General features: G+C 41.0%; 1 protein-coding gene across 3 annotated transcripts in view; it reads left to right on the forward strand.

Annotated features, from left to right (window-relative positions):
- Positions 1-872: 872 nt before the first annotated feature.
- bcar3.S (BCAR3, NSP family adaptor protein S homeolog) overlaps positions 873-15730 on the forward strand; it is a 77013-nt gene continuing 62155 nt past the window's right edge. Inside the window, exon 1 of one of the 3 annotated variants that reach the window (XM_018260998.2) lies at positions 873-1163. The gene's annotated coding sequence lies outside the window, so the exon portion shown is untranslated. Of the gene's footprint in view, positions 1164-10566; positions 10655-15730 lie in introns of those variants that run through there. The other 2 variants (XM_018261001.2, XM_041561521.1) reach the window with 2 other exon arrangements.

A 15730-nucleotide genomic window follows, 5' to 3' on the forward strand; every position in this document is an offset into this window, starting at 1 on the left:
GGTAACAGAGTGTAAGGACAAGGAAGTAGCACTATCCAGCAGTGATATATCAAAACTGGGTTTTAGTAAAACTTGTATGGGGGTTCTGTCATCACTGTTTTTTTTAATTTTTTGGGGGTCCCTGACCACTAATGATTTTTTTTTAACGTGTAGAGGGCCCTGACCACAAGTGTTTTTTTGAGGGGTGGGGCTTGGGGGCAGGATCTGGGGTGGGCAGCCAGAAAATGTTGCCGTACGGGGCCCGTGATTTCTGGTGGCAGCCCTGCTGCACAATAATGTACACACAGTGGCTCACACACAAGTAGCCTCTCAAATCACTCACACCCAGGACCACCATCAGAAATTGCAGGGCCCCATCACTCACACCCAGGACCACCATCAGAAATTGCAGGGCCCCATACAACATTTCCTGGGCCCCCTGGGCTACGCCCACCGCAAGCCCCACTTAACAGGTCCACCCTCCCCACCACACAGTAAAAAAAACTAAAACATATTGGTGGCTAGGGTTCCCACATGTTAATAAAAAGATATTGGTGATCTGGGCCCCCCCATTAAAAAATATTGGTGGCTAGGACCCCACATGAGAAAAAAAATTGGTGGCCACGCCCCTCCCCCCACATTATAAGAAAATTGGTGGCCAGGGCCCCTTAAACGTCCATGCCTTCCCAAAGTCAGCAGCTCTCAGAAAGATGGGGGGCCGGCTAATCAAGTAAGTGTGGCGTGGCTGGCCCCCCTTATCCTCAACAATGAACCCGAGCCGCACTCCCCCTGTGTCTCTCACACACATCATGTGACCAGACTGTGAGGGTGAAAGGGGCAGTGTAACGAGTTACATGAGAGCAGTAACTGAGAAAGCACCACCCTGTCACTGAGGCAGAGAATGTGAGTATTCTAGGGACCTGGGGAACTTGCTCTTATGCTGCTGCTTGAGGGGAAAACTCGGGAGCGTGGGCGTGGCCTGAGAGTGCTAAAGACGCTCCCAGCTAGTGATTGTGTCAGTGCAGCAGCTGCCCGGGGTGGAGAGTTTACACGAGAGTGGAGTCGCTGCAGAGAGCTTGGCACAACCGGGCGACACTACGTAGGGGTAGAGAGTGAGCCTGCAGACAGTTATTGGTGCCGCCATGCGTGTTGGATAATATAACCTTCAGTGACTGGAGACAAAGGTAAGCAAACGCCGACTCTTTATGCAGCTGCGACCAGACCCACCTCTCCGCCTGGAGTCTCATTCATTCTAAACTTTGCGCCAAACCGCTGCCAAACGCTACTGGACCTGAGTCTGACTGAGGCAATTTAGCACGAGGAGCTCTTGCGGAAGATCTGACTTCTGTCACATTCTGAGTCGGAAAGCAGAAATGGATAAGCTTATCCTGCAGTTGCATTTGCAAACAGTTTTAATAGGGTGGCAAAAGTTGTTTAGATTTTTATTATACGAGTTTTTGGGGGGAGATCCCCGATACTCAGAGTTCCCTGTATAACTGCAGCCTTGTGTTTTTATGTGGTCACAGAACAACCCCTCGGTGACTTCTAATATCCTTATCATTTACAGTAGGGGGTACATTATCCCTTATATCATTATAATACAGTGAAACCTCCTTTTTACATGTAACGTTTACATTAACTTCTAGTATGTTATATAATGGCAAATTCTCAACAACTTTTCAATTGGTCTTCATTATTTATTTTTATGGTTTTTGAATTTTTTTTCCTTCCTCGTCTACATCTTTAAATGGGGGTAATTGACCCCATCTAAAAACAAATGCTACTTTTTAATGACTTATTTGTGTATTTAGACCCTCTTCTATTCATATTTCAGTCTCATTCAAATCAGTGCATGGTTGCTAGGGGAATCTGGACCCTAGCAACCAGACTGCTGACAGTGTAAACGGGAGAGCTGCTGACTAAAAAGCGGAATAATCAAAAACCACAAACAAAATAAAATGGAAACCAATTGCAAATTATATCAGAATACATCATACTGTAAATTACTCATAGGTGAACAATTACTTTAGGGGGGCCCAGTTGTAAATTTCTGTACCAGTGGCCTAAAAGCAGGTGCTTGTTTTTGAATTCCAGGCTTGGAGGCAAGTTTTAGTTGCATAAAAACCAGTTACACTGCCAAACAGAGTCTCAATGTAGGTTAACAATCCACATAGGGGCTACCAAATGGCCAATCACAGCACTTACTTGGCAACCCAGGAACATTTTTCATGCTAGTGTTGCTCCCCAACTCCTTTTACTTCTGAATATTGCTCACGGGTTCAAAAGGTTGGGGATCCCTGAGTTACACCAATGATCCCCTTTAACTATGGATGTCACCCTGGAAAATGGCAGATGTATAAAGTGCAAATTGCTTCTTATTGTGGCCATGTACACATGTCAGGGGTGCTGTAAAAAGTAGTGTACGGTTTGTGTACTCTTCCAGTCCTTATGTAAATCTATGCAGATCATATGCATCACAAATTTTAATTTGTTCAACCAGTTATTCATTGTAGTATGTGGTACAGTGTGAGTTCAGGCATCAGAGTTGGTGTATGCAGAATCATTGCTATTGGATATCACTGAGGGTGTGGTGACTTTGCCGCCAGTCTTTAAAGCAGTGTAAGTAGATCATGTCTTAAGAAAGCTGGTATATAACAAAATGCTTTCAGTGGATTGTAAGCTCTTTGCCCCGCACATCACCTATCTGTTTCATGTTATTTGCTTGCTTCTGGGTCAGTGTATGAGGACAGGCTTGTATCAGGAATATTAAATCAAATATCTTCTATTCACATTCCATCTTTCATCCAACAAATACATGTACTATGTGCAGCTTTTTTAGCTTATATGTCTGTTCTTACAGGAAGCATGCCACAGCTTTATTCCTTGGGTAGGATGGGTCACTGCACCTTCTTTCTTGTCTTGTTTTGCATATACCTGGTATCTATGGACCACTCTACTCTGTCAAGGCATGAATGATTAGTATTGCTTACTTTCTAGACAGGTTCTAGGTTTTTTGCTTTTTCATATAATTATTCTAATTCCTTAAAGTGGACATGTCACCCAGACACAAAAATCTGTATAATAAAAGTCCTTTTCAAATTAAACATGAAATCTGATTTCTATTTTTTTTATTAAAGCATTCATAGCTGTTGTAAGCTCATTTAAAAATCTCAGCTGTCAATCAAATATTGTGTGCCCCTCCTCTATGCCTTGGGCATAGAGGCGGGGCAGACAATTACTTTCAATTTCCATTCAGCATTTCCTAGATGTCACTGCTTTCCTAACATTCCCCCATTCTGTTAACCATTTAATTGTGTAACTAGTGCATGGGGTTGGACATCAGGTCCCCCATTCTGGTGCACAAACAAGATTCTGAGATGATGCAAGGCTTGTCTTAATAACAGTGTCAACAAAATTGCTCCTGCCTGCTTGCTATAATTCTGAAAAAATAATTTATATAGTGCAATTAAAGTCATTTTGCTTGACTAATGTGATAAAATTGGGTTTTGAATATTTTTTTTGGGTGGTGGGTCCCCTTTAAATTATAAATTATAATCACAGTTAGCTGACTTCTGCACGTCTGACTTCTAACAAGATGCATATGCCTATGTGTGTTGCACGTAGCCTTCTGTTTGCAGCATCCTCTCTGTGTGCGACCTGGAGTAGTTCTACACATGAAGAATGTGTGTAGACCTTCTCCAATTTCTATATGTAACCCTATTCATGACTGTATAGCATGTTTCATTCTATTTTTGTATGTATCTTTTTGGTGCTAATAAAAACATTTATGGAAAAAAAAATATCCACCTGATGACCGTAACAATTTGTTCCACCCCCTTTTCCATAGGATCCAGCTTGCAGACATGTTGGAATAACCGAATCATCAATTTGCTAGATAGTTCATATTGGCCAGCTCCATTTTACTTCTGCTAAACTATAAGCAGTCTATGTAAGTGCATAGCCACCCCGACACTGTATTTCTTTGGGTTAAAAAAAAAAAAGACTTTGCAGGGAATTGCACTGTCAATTACATCATTTTACTAATGAACTCATTGTTACCTATTAGCAGCAGTGCACAGAGGATCCAGTGTTTACCCAGAAAAGAAGCAAGTTGCTGACCCTCCTGCAGAGGGATTTAATATGTGATCAAATACCCTTTTGTGCTTGAAATATATTTCAAGTTCTCCTGTTGCGGCCCTTGCTCACACCATCTGGCTTATTGTTGCTGTTCTTATAGGGGTTTGAAATGTTTCCTAGTTGGAGGAGGCATGCATTCCGATCACCCTTGCATAGTCAGAAAAGCCTGAAGAAGTAGGTTGCATGAGAGGGCCTGGGTACATTGTTCTCTTCATTGTCACCCAAGAATGAATAGTTTGCAGTGTTTTATATTATGCCATGTGGCCTGTTAATAGCTCTCACCTCATGCTGCTTGGCAAGATTTCACATTCATTTATGCTTATTATGTACTCCTCCTGTGACTCCTATGGTATCACGTTTACAGAGAAAACATACTTTTGATAAAAATGTAAACTTAAAAATTGGGGGAAGTGCATTCTCTGAGAAGGGGGTAATTATTTGATTGGGAAGAACCTATTAACATGTTATTAGTATCCAGAAAAAAGCACAAAGAACAAAATATACCCCCTTAAAAAAGAAAAGTTACATAAACACTATCCAATTTTTATATATATATATATATATATATATATATATATATATATATATATATATATATATATATATATATATATATATATACCAAATATTGTACAAAAAACCGCACTACCAGGTCTTTTCAAGGTGCAAAAAAGGAAAAATATTTATTTCGACGTTTCGGCTTCTATACTAAAGCCTTTCTCAAGAGGTGTGCACAGTGCAAACAACAGTGATTATTTAAACACAAAAATGGCGCCAAGAACCTTGGTATGACGTCATGAGTACATGTGGGCGTCACCCAGTGAGAGTGTATAAGTATAGTAACGTAAAAAAGCGTTCCCCCTTATGTAGTTGCACTTACAATGTCCAGCAACAAAGGAGATCGAGTAGTGACTGAAAAACATGTGTGATCCAAATGCATTGCAGTTCTTAGAGGGCCAAGTGTAAAGGGCAAACAATCTAAATCACCCAAGTGCGCTTAATGCTGATCATCACTTACCCCAGAGCGGACCAGGAGTGGCATAAGAAATTTGCCCAGTATCGCCTTCATGGAGGGAGGCGCAATCCACAACACAGCAGGGCATCCCCTGGCCCAATACCGACGGCCGCCAAGATTGTTCCTGCTATCGGTAAATACCGATCCCCCAAAGAGTCTCTGCGTCTAGACGCGCTTCCTTATCCGTGCCGGTTAACGCCCGCACGCAACATCTGTGCGCCCTGTTGGTGCAGGCTGTTCCAATCGTTATTTAGACTCGCGTTTATAAACCATCTCACATCAGGGGATTAGAGCTAGCGTGAGAGTACATCCCACTCTGCTCAATCTCCATTGCGTGATCACGCTGGTAAGCGAGCTTGTGCAATCATAGAGTAATAGGCACCCAAATATATAGAGACTGGGGTGAGGAACGGCAGCCCGCATACTCATGACAAGTTCTGTATGGTTGTTATCTCTTACATGCCCAAAGGCTCTGCGGGGTGCCCAGCTGCTGGTTACGTCTTACCTGCCTAAGGCCGGTGTATCAAAGTTGCCACTCCTTTCATGTCTCCCTGGGTTCAGAACATAGCAACCATGTGCTGAAGATCATTTGATCAGAATTCTGTGAATAAATAAAAACAATAAACAACCTTGTATTTACAGCTTGCAAATTTCAACTCCTCTATGATAATAAATAGTGAAACAATGTCACACTTTGTAATAATGTTGCCAAAAAATTGTCCATATCTTTGTCCTACATAGAGAATGTTCGAAAAGAAAAGAGTAGTAATATCCCTGGAAACAATGTTTCAACAGTAGATGTGTTCCAAGCTATAAAAGACAAGGTTGTTTATTGTTTTTATTTATTCACAGAATTCTGATCAAATGATCTTCAGCACATGGTTGCTATGTTCTGAACCCAGGGAGACATGAAAGGAGTGGCAACTTTGATACACCGGCCTTAGGCAGGTAAGACGTAACCAGCAGCTGGGCACCCCGCAGAGCCTTTGGGCATGTAAGAGATAACAACCATACAGAACTTGTCATGAGTATGCGGGCTGCCGTTCCTCACCCCAGTCTCTATATATTTGGGTGCCTATTACTCTATGATTGCACAAGCTGATTGCACAAGCTCGCTTACCAGCGTGATCACGCAATGGAGATTGAGCAGAGTGGGATGTACTCTCACGCTAGCTCTAATCCCCTGATGTGAGATGGTTTATAAACGCGAGTCTAAATAACGATTGGAACAGCCTGCACCAACAGGGCGCACAGATGTTGCGTGCGGGCGTTACCCGGCACGGATAAGGAAGCGCGTCTAGACGCAGAGACTCTTTGGGGGATCGGTATTTACCGATAGCAGGAACAATCTTGGCGGCCGTCGGTATTGGGCCAGGGGATGCCCTGCTGTGTTGTGGATTGCGCCTCCCTCCATGAAGGCGATACTGGGCAAATTTCTTATGCCACTCCTGGTCCGCTCTGGGGTAAGTGATGATCAGCATTAAGCGCACTTGGGTGATTTAGATTGTTTGCCCTTTACACTTGGCCCTCTAAGAACTGCAATGCATTTGGATCACACATGTTTTTCAGTCACTACTCGATCTCCTTTGTTGCTGGACATTGTAAGTGCAACTACATAAGGGGGAACGCTTTTTTACGTTACTATACTTATACACTCTCACTGGGTGACGCCCACATGTACTCATGACGTCATACCAAGGTTCTTGGCGCCATTTTTGTGTTTAAATAATCACTGTTGTTTGCACTGTGCACACCTCTTGAGAAAGGCTTTAGTATAGAAGCCGAAACGTCGAAATAAATATTTTTCCTTTTTTGCACCTTGAAAAGACCTGGTAGTGCGGTTTTTTGTACAATATTTGGTCTACATAATTCTTTGAACACTGCACCCAGGCGATTGCCATTATTTAGATGAGTGCTCCAGTTTTTGTGTACATTGAGATGTAGGAATTTTTTTGTGTACCCAGTCTTACGACCAGGTCACATTCTATCCTATCTGGTAGCACCAAAAAACCATTTTTTATTCTCTTTACGCATCTTACCATGTTGTTACTTTTGAATTTGGTGTAACACAGGGTTACAGCAACCTTTACAGCTTGATCTTTGTCTTAAGAAGTAGTTCCTTTGACTCATATACCAACAGAGGATGGAATGTACCACTACGGCCATAGAAGTAGATACATCTGGAGAATATACCTTTACCTCCGAGGACGCTGAGAGGATACTGTTTGGCGAACTTCCTGACACTGAAGGTTCTGGTAGGACCCCTCGGGACTTATATCATAACTTATTAAACCTTAAAAAAAGGGAGATTGATCTATTGTTACATGGTACTTACTTATCTAGCTACCATAGACAGAAGGCCATTCCCAGGGGGTTTAGAATCAGGAATGTGCCCACACTAGGAAGATCCAACACGGAGTTCTGCAGTAAGTGGTGTAAGATATTAAACAAATGCTCTTCTGACCTACTATTGCTGGTGATTGAATTCGTGGGTACTGAGTTGAAACAGACCCAGAAGGATATCGTTGATTTTGAGACTCACCACATGCTGCAGATCTCCCAGGATAAAACTGTGGATTGGATCAAGAGTATAGACACTAATTTGACTAAATACAAACAGGACTTGATTTCATTTAAAGAAAGGAAATTGTCGACAGTTAAAGAGGACTATAAACAAAAAAAAGTATACAGGTGGCTTTTAGGGCTATCTGAGGAGAAGAGAAGGAGACCGTTACATAGATATAAACCGACTTCCCTGTCTACTGTCGACAGTTTAGGAGACTCGACCGACTCTGACCCAGGCACACAGAGACCCCTTACACAGGCTTTTTTAGGGAATACCCCAACTCAATCTACTACGCCCACCGGGATAGAGAGAGGAAACACAAAAAAACAAGGAGGGGAGGCAAGAAACATAGAAGGAAAACCACCAAGAAGGGGGAGGAGCAAGACATAGTTGTGAACTTATCCCAACACCAATTAACCATGGGAGAAGCCAGACTATTAAACAGAGGGTTAAAATTCGTCCCCACCAATTACTCCAAACCATTTGAAGTGTATAAAGACATCCATAAATTCAAGAGACAACTCAAATTACGAGATTTTTTTAAGGACAATGCTATCACAGCATTTCCGCCATTTAAGAGCAAAAGCACGTTTGAACCCCCCAATACAGCCCCAGCCATCTCTATTTTTTCCCAACTACTAAGTAGGGACTCGAAGGAAATACATCAAAAGAAGAGAAGGATGTTTCCTAATTTATCCAAGGAAGAGAGGGGGGCCATAAAAACTTTGAGGGGAGATAATGATTTGGTCATAAGACAAGCGGACAAGGGGGGAGCGATAGTCCTGTTGGATAAAGAATATTACATTAAAGAGTTAAAAGGACAACTGTCAGATACCAATACCTATATCCCTCTCAAAAGAGATCCCACGAGGGGATATAAAAATAGTTTGGACTCCCTGATTAATATGGCCCTCACTGCAGGATGGATTGATATTAACACAAGCAATTTTTTGATATCTGAGTATCCAAAAATTCCATTCATATACACTCTACCTAAGATTCATAAATCCCTGTCTGCACCCCCAGGTCGTCCAATCATCTCTGCAATAGGCTCCCTTTTTCAACCTGTGGCTCAATACTTAGACTTTCACCTCCAACCCCTAGTACAAAACATGGGTTCCTATGTGAAAGATACAACACATTTACTAACCTTACTAAGGGAGGTGAGTGTCCCAAAAGAGTGCCTATTAGTGACAATGGATGTCTCGAGCCTGTATACTGTCATTCCACATAGTAGTGGCCTAAAGGTGGTTGGAGAGGCCTTACGAAATTCACACCAGGGACTGCCACCCACAGAATTTTTGATTGCTCTATTGGATCTGGCACTGACTCATAACTATTTTTCCTTCAACGATTCTTTTTTTCTACAAATATCTGGGACAGCTATGGGTTCAAATGTAGCTCCTTCTTTTGCTAACTTGTTTATGCAAGCATATGAGAAACAACATCTACTTCCTTTGGGGGGTGACAAGGTTCTGTTCTATAAACGCTACATCGATGACTTGATACTACTGTGGCAGGGGACTGAGACTGAGCTTATCGACTTCCATACAGCTCTCAACAGCTTGGATTCTCCTATAAAATTAACTATGACGTATGACAGACGTAAGATTGACTATCTTGACGTGAGTATATTTTTACAGGGCAATAGCCTTTGCACCACTCTGTTTAAAAAACCTACAGATAGGAATAGCCTTATACAAGCACAGTCCCATCATCCACCACACATGTCCCGGGGGGTTCTTTACTCCCAATTCCTAAGGGTTATCAGGAATAACTCCGACCGGACGACAGCAGAACTACAACTCACCTCCTTAGCAGAACAGTTCTCTTCCAGAGGTTATCCGGAGGCCCTCATTAACCAACAGCTGGGGAGAGCCATACTACACAGCCAGGAGGATCTATTGCAGAAACAGGTGAAATCACCTAAAGAGGGTTTGGATTCCATTTTTTTGACAGAATGGACAGATGTTAGCCCACAGATAAGTAGGGCACTGAAGGATCGTTGGGAAGTCATCAGTACGGAAACAGACTTACCTTTTTATGAGAAAAAGGCACCTATGGTAGCCTTTAGGAGAGGTCGCAATTTAAGCGACATGTTGGTGGTCAAAAACTTTAGCAGAGGGATGAACAAAGGAGGCACCTGGTTGGACCGACCTCTCAAACCTGGTTGCTACAAATGTACAAACTGTCTGACTTGTGGGGGAATGGCACAAGGCACCTCCTTCACACACCCAAGAACGGGGGCTAAGTATAAAATTAAACATCGAGTAACTTGCACATCGGATCACATTGTCTATATGGCTTGGTGCCCATGTGGGCTTCACTACGTGGGTAAAGCCACCACAACCTACCGGGAGCGAATGAACAATCATCGCTGCGCGATTAGGAGCGCACTGACTACAGGAAAGGCTGAACAACCGGTTCCCAGACATTGGCTCAAAATGAGACATACAGTTCCGCAATTCAGGCATATGATCATCGATCATGTACCTATTCCCAAACGAGGAGGGAATAGGGGTCTCCTGTTATTACAGAGGGAGAGCATGTGGATCTTTACTTTGGATACTTTGGCCCCGAAGGGGTTAAATGAGACTCTCCCAATATCCCCTTTTTACTAAGATAGTGTGATGAACATTGAAACATTGTTCCTGTGGAACACATCTACTGTTGAAACATTGTTTCCAGGGATATTACTACTCTTTTCTTTTCGAACATTCTCTATGTAGGACAAAGATATGGACAATTTTTTGGCAACATTATTACAAAGTGTGACATTGTTTCACTATTTATTATCATAGAGGAGTTGAAATTTGCAAGCTATAAATACAAGGTTGTTTATTGTTTTTATTTATTCACAGAATTCTGATCAAATGATCTTCAGCACATGGTTGCTATGTTCTGAACCCAGGGAGACATGAAAGGAGTGGCAACTTTGATACACCGGCCTTAGGCAGGTAAGACGTAACCAGCAGCTGGGCACCCCGCAGAGCCTTTGGGCATGTAAGAGATAACAACCATACAGAACTTGTCATGAGTATGCGGGCTGCCGTTCCTCACCCCAGTCTCTATATATTTGGGTGCCTATTACTCTATGATTGCACAAGCTCGCTTACCAGCGTGATCACGCAATGGAGATTGAGCAGAGTGGGATGTACTCTCACGCTAGCTCTAATCCCCTGATGTGAGATGGTTTATAAACGCGAGTCTAAATAACGATTGGAACAGCCTGCACCAACAGGGCGCACAGATGTTGCGTGCGGGCGTTACCCGGCACGGATAAGGAAGCGCGTCTAGACGCAGAGACTCTTTGGGGGATCGGTATTTACCGATAGCAGGAACAATCTTGGCGGCCGTCGGTATTGGGCCAGGGGATGCCCTGCTGTGTTGTGGATTGCGCCTCCCTCCATGAAGGCGATACTGGGCAAATTTCTTATGCCACTCCTGGTCCGCTCTGGGGTAAGTGATGATCAGCATTAAGCGCACTTGGGTGATTTAGATTGTTTGCCCTTTACACTTGGCCCTCTAAGAACTGCAATGCATTTGGATCACACATGTTTTTCAGTCACTACTCGATCTCCTTTGTTGCTGGACATTGTAAGTGCAACTACATAAGGGGGAACGATTTTTTACGTTACTATACTTATACACTCTCACTGGGTGACGCCCACATGTACTCATGACGTCATACCAAGGTTCTTGGCGCCATTTTTGTGTTTAAATAATCACTGTTGTTTGCACTGTGCACACCTCTTGAGAAAGGCTTTAGTATAGAAGCCGAAACGTCGAAATAAATATTTTTCCTTTTTTGCACCTTGAAAAGACCTGGTAGTGCGGTTTTTTGTACAATATTTGGTCTACATAATTCTTTGAACACTGCACCCAGGAGATTGCCATTATTTAGATGAGTGCTCCAGTTTTTGTGTACATTGATATATATATATATATATATATATAATCTGGATGCTGGCACTACTACAAGAAGGTCTGCACAATCATAATATTTATTATAAATGACTTAAAATATATATATATATATATATATATATATATATATATATATATATATATCTCTATATATATATATATAGATATATATATATATATATATATATATAGATATAGATTTTCGTAGCAGACAGCACCTCATGTCAGATAAGCCATTTTGTGGCTGCCCCTGTGCACGGGAAAAAATTAGTATATAATCCAATCAAGAAAAACCAGCACCAAGGGACTTTAAGTATGAAAAAAAGTTGTATTCAAAACATATGTATCACCGACGTTTCGGTCCCTGTTGGGACCTTTTTCAATAGGTCCCCTCTAGAGCCCTTTTCAAGATCTTGAGAAAGGCTCTAGAGGGGAGCCGAAACGTCGATTATTATGCCATAAATAATAAAGAGAATTCTATTATATACAAGTCCCTGGAGTGCGCTACCAATTTTTCTTGTTTCTAGATATATATATATATATATCCAAACTCAATAAAAAAAGGGCTTACTGTTGCAATAATCGGAGGTATGTGCACTACGGAGATGGCGATATGTTTGACTAGAGCGCTGTTGAGAATGTCCAGGGTGTTATGAGAATAGTAGCGCATGTGATGTGCGCTCAGTAATGTTTTTATTGACACAGTAACAGGGGTTTCTGTATTTAACACCGAAGGGCACGGTTGTCACTGCTTATTTAGATGAATAGGTCTCAGATGGGACTTAAATGGACACCTTTTTGACACTCTCTTTCTTAAACTTAGTAATTATGGGGCCATACACGTTATAAATACGATCACCAATGGGGGCACTGTTTTGTGATGACGTCATTACTTGAACTTTGGCGCCATTTTAGCTTTTAAATATGTGTGTTTTGTGTGCTGTTTTCACCTCCTGAGGACGGCTTAAGTTAGGAGCCGAAATGTTGAAATAAAGATTTTTTTGTTTCTTTACACTTTAAAAAGACCTGGTCGTGCAGTTCTTTTGCCATTTATATATATATAAATATATATATAAATATATATATATATATATATATATATATATATATATATATATATATATATATATATATATATATATATATATATATACACACACATACACATGCTATTCCTGCAGGAGTTACCCCGTCACTTCTTGACTTGAGCAACCTTTGGGTCAGATTTGACTGTGTAATTTTATCCAGACAAGATGTGTTAAAAACAACCTATTAACACCAGACAAACTCCATAGACTTATCCCAAATCATTCCCCAGCATGTTGGAGAGCCTGTGGAGCTACTGCCACCTTGAAACACATCTTTTGGGACTGTCCCATTATCCAACTGCTGTGGGTGGAAAGGCTTTTATCCACTCAAATGCCGCTGGATGTATCCAACATGTTGCTAGGGAAACCTTTCTCAAAGATAGGCAAGAGTGGCTAAATGTTAATAAATCAAGTTTTCACGGCCACACGCTTGGCGATAGCATCTAAATGGAAAACCTCCAATGCACCCACTTTGGTAGAAATAATACAACGAGTAAATGCCAACAGGCAATTTGAACTTGGAATTGCCACACTCCGCAACACCCTGCCAGCACATTTGAAAATATGGGATCTATGGGGAACTATGAGGATTAACTAACCCACCAAATGCCCCTTTGGTATGAGACACCCAGCCACAAGGTACCTCACAACAAGGGCCTAAGTTGGTTGAAATAAAATTTACCCTTACTCATAATGGTCATATGTCACAGACCTTGGTAAACGCATCCATGTCAGGACAAAGCAGACTCTGATATTGGTTTTTTTTCTGTCATTTTTAATGTGTTCCTTTGCTTTTTCTTCTATTATTATTTTTTCTTTTAATTATGTTCTAGGCAGCATTATTAATGTCATGGTGAGCATAAACTCATTGATATGGATACAGTCTTATTGGGAAATAATAGAGACTAATTTGCTATGTCTGTCTAACTGCATTGTACTGTTTTAAACTAATAAAAATGTAAGTTACAAAAAAACAACCTATAAATACCTGTTAGGGGTATAAGGTACTTGCCTCTCTGGTAGAACCATATTCTCTTGTTTCAATACAGTTTAAAAATTCCTTTCAGAAGAATCTCACAAACCCTGATGACTTCTTGTGCGAGCACTCATCTCAATGTGAAATTACAGCCCTGCTGTAAAATTCCAGGAATCTCGTACTGATAGAACATGTTTCTATGAGAAAGTAAATTTTTCAAGGATAACTGCAGAACGCCGTGAGTGACAGCTGCACACTTATTTTGCCCTAATTTCTGGAGCCCACAGCTGTACAGAACATACGTTCATGTTCAAAGGCACAGGGAATTTGCTCTGAAAAGGAGCACACTGTTTAATGCTTCTACAGACATTCTGCCACTTAACAAATGGCAAAATTAATTTTCCTCCAAGCATGATATAATGTCTTTGCTGACAGTAGAAAGATTCTGGGTTCCATGCCAGGGTCCTTTGATCTTCCCATACTGGGTGTTCCTAGTAGCTGTGCACCATGGCATAGATCAAAATGGATCCCAAAACTATAGAATTTACAGCATTAGCACAAATGTACTTTTTATGCCTGCATCAAAATTGTAAAGCAGGTAGTTGAAAGCAGTTTGTCATTCCAGTATTATATTACATGTACCTTAAAGGAAAACAATACCCCCAAATTGAACTCTTAAGCAACATAAAGTTTATATCAAATTAAGTGGCACATTAAAGAATCTTCCCAAACAGGTATATATATTTAAGAAAATATTGCCCTTTTACATCTCTTGCCTTGAAACACCATTTTGTGATAGTCTCTGTGCTGCCTCAGAGATCACCTGACCAGAATTACTGCAACTCTAAGGGGCACATTTACTATGGGTCGAATATCGAGGGTTAATTAACCCTCGATATTCGACCATCGAAGTTAAATCCTTCGACTATTGAAGTCGAAGGATTTACTGACAGAAAATTTTCTAGGAGAGCCTATGGGGACCTTCCCCATAGGCTAACATTGGTGCTCGGTAGGTTTTAGGTGGCAAAGTAGGCGGTCGAAGTTTTTTTTAAAGAGACAGTACTCGAATAGTCGAATGATTTTTAGTTCGATTCGAAGTCATAGTCGAAGGTCAAAGTAGCCAATTCGATTTTCAAGTAGCCAAAAAAAATACTTAGAAATTTGAAGTATTTTTCATTCTAATCCTTCACTCGAGCTAAGTAAATGTGCCCCTAACTGTAAAAGGAAGAAGTGTGGTAGCAAAAGACAGAACTCTGCCTGTTAATTTGCTCATGTGACCTAACGTTTGGTTTGTTTGTGTGCACCGTGAATCCTAGGATCTCAGGGGGCAGCTCTTATTTTTTTAAAATGGCAATTTTCTATTTCTGATTACCCAATGGCACATACTATTAAAAAAAGATATTATTATGAAAATGTTTATTTACATGAAGCAGGGTTTTAAATAAAAGCTGTATATGCAATATATTTTTATAGAGACCTGTATTGTTCAGAGGTATAGTTTACCTTTCAAGCAACATAACAGTATTCTGCTCCCCTCCAGTCAAGACTCCCAACTGTGCCTTGCATGTTTTGTCATTAACAGAAGGAAAATGACAAAAGTGCGCTCTACAGAAATAAATCTATAAAGATGAAACTTTTAATGTGACAGGTCACACAGCAGTGTTATGTGTTTAAAAAATTGGGTCAACATTATCCAAGGTCCTGCCTGAGGGTTTTTTCCCCACTTGGTTTGCCATAGTTACAAGTGTTTCTTGGCATGGGACTTTGAACTAGGACATGTGGTTAAAACATTTTTACTGCCTTGTTTGTGTGATAAAAAGGCGTGTGATTTTTTTTTTTTTTTTTTTTTAATTTTTTTTTTTTGGGCCAGGCACTTGGATTCAGCTAAATCCTGTTGAAAAAGGCCAAATCTTGGTCGAATACCAAATCAAATCCTGAATTTGGTTCATCCCTACTTTGAACTGCTGTGTTGGTATGAGTTGTGCTGAGATTTTTGCAGCCCGGGTTAATTGTATTTGTTTCCTATAGCGGAGACATCCCCT

This window comes from Xenopus laevis, chromosome 4S (genome assembly GCF_017654675.1).
Source record: "Xenopus laevis strain J_2021 chromosome 4S, Xenopus_laevis_v10.1, whole genome shotgun sequence".
NCBI lineage: Eukaryota > Metazoa > Chordata > Amphibia > Anura > Pipidae > Xenopus > Xenopus laevis.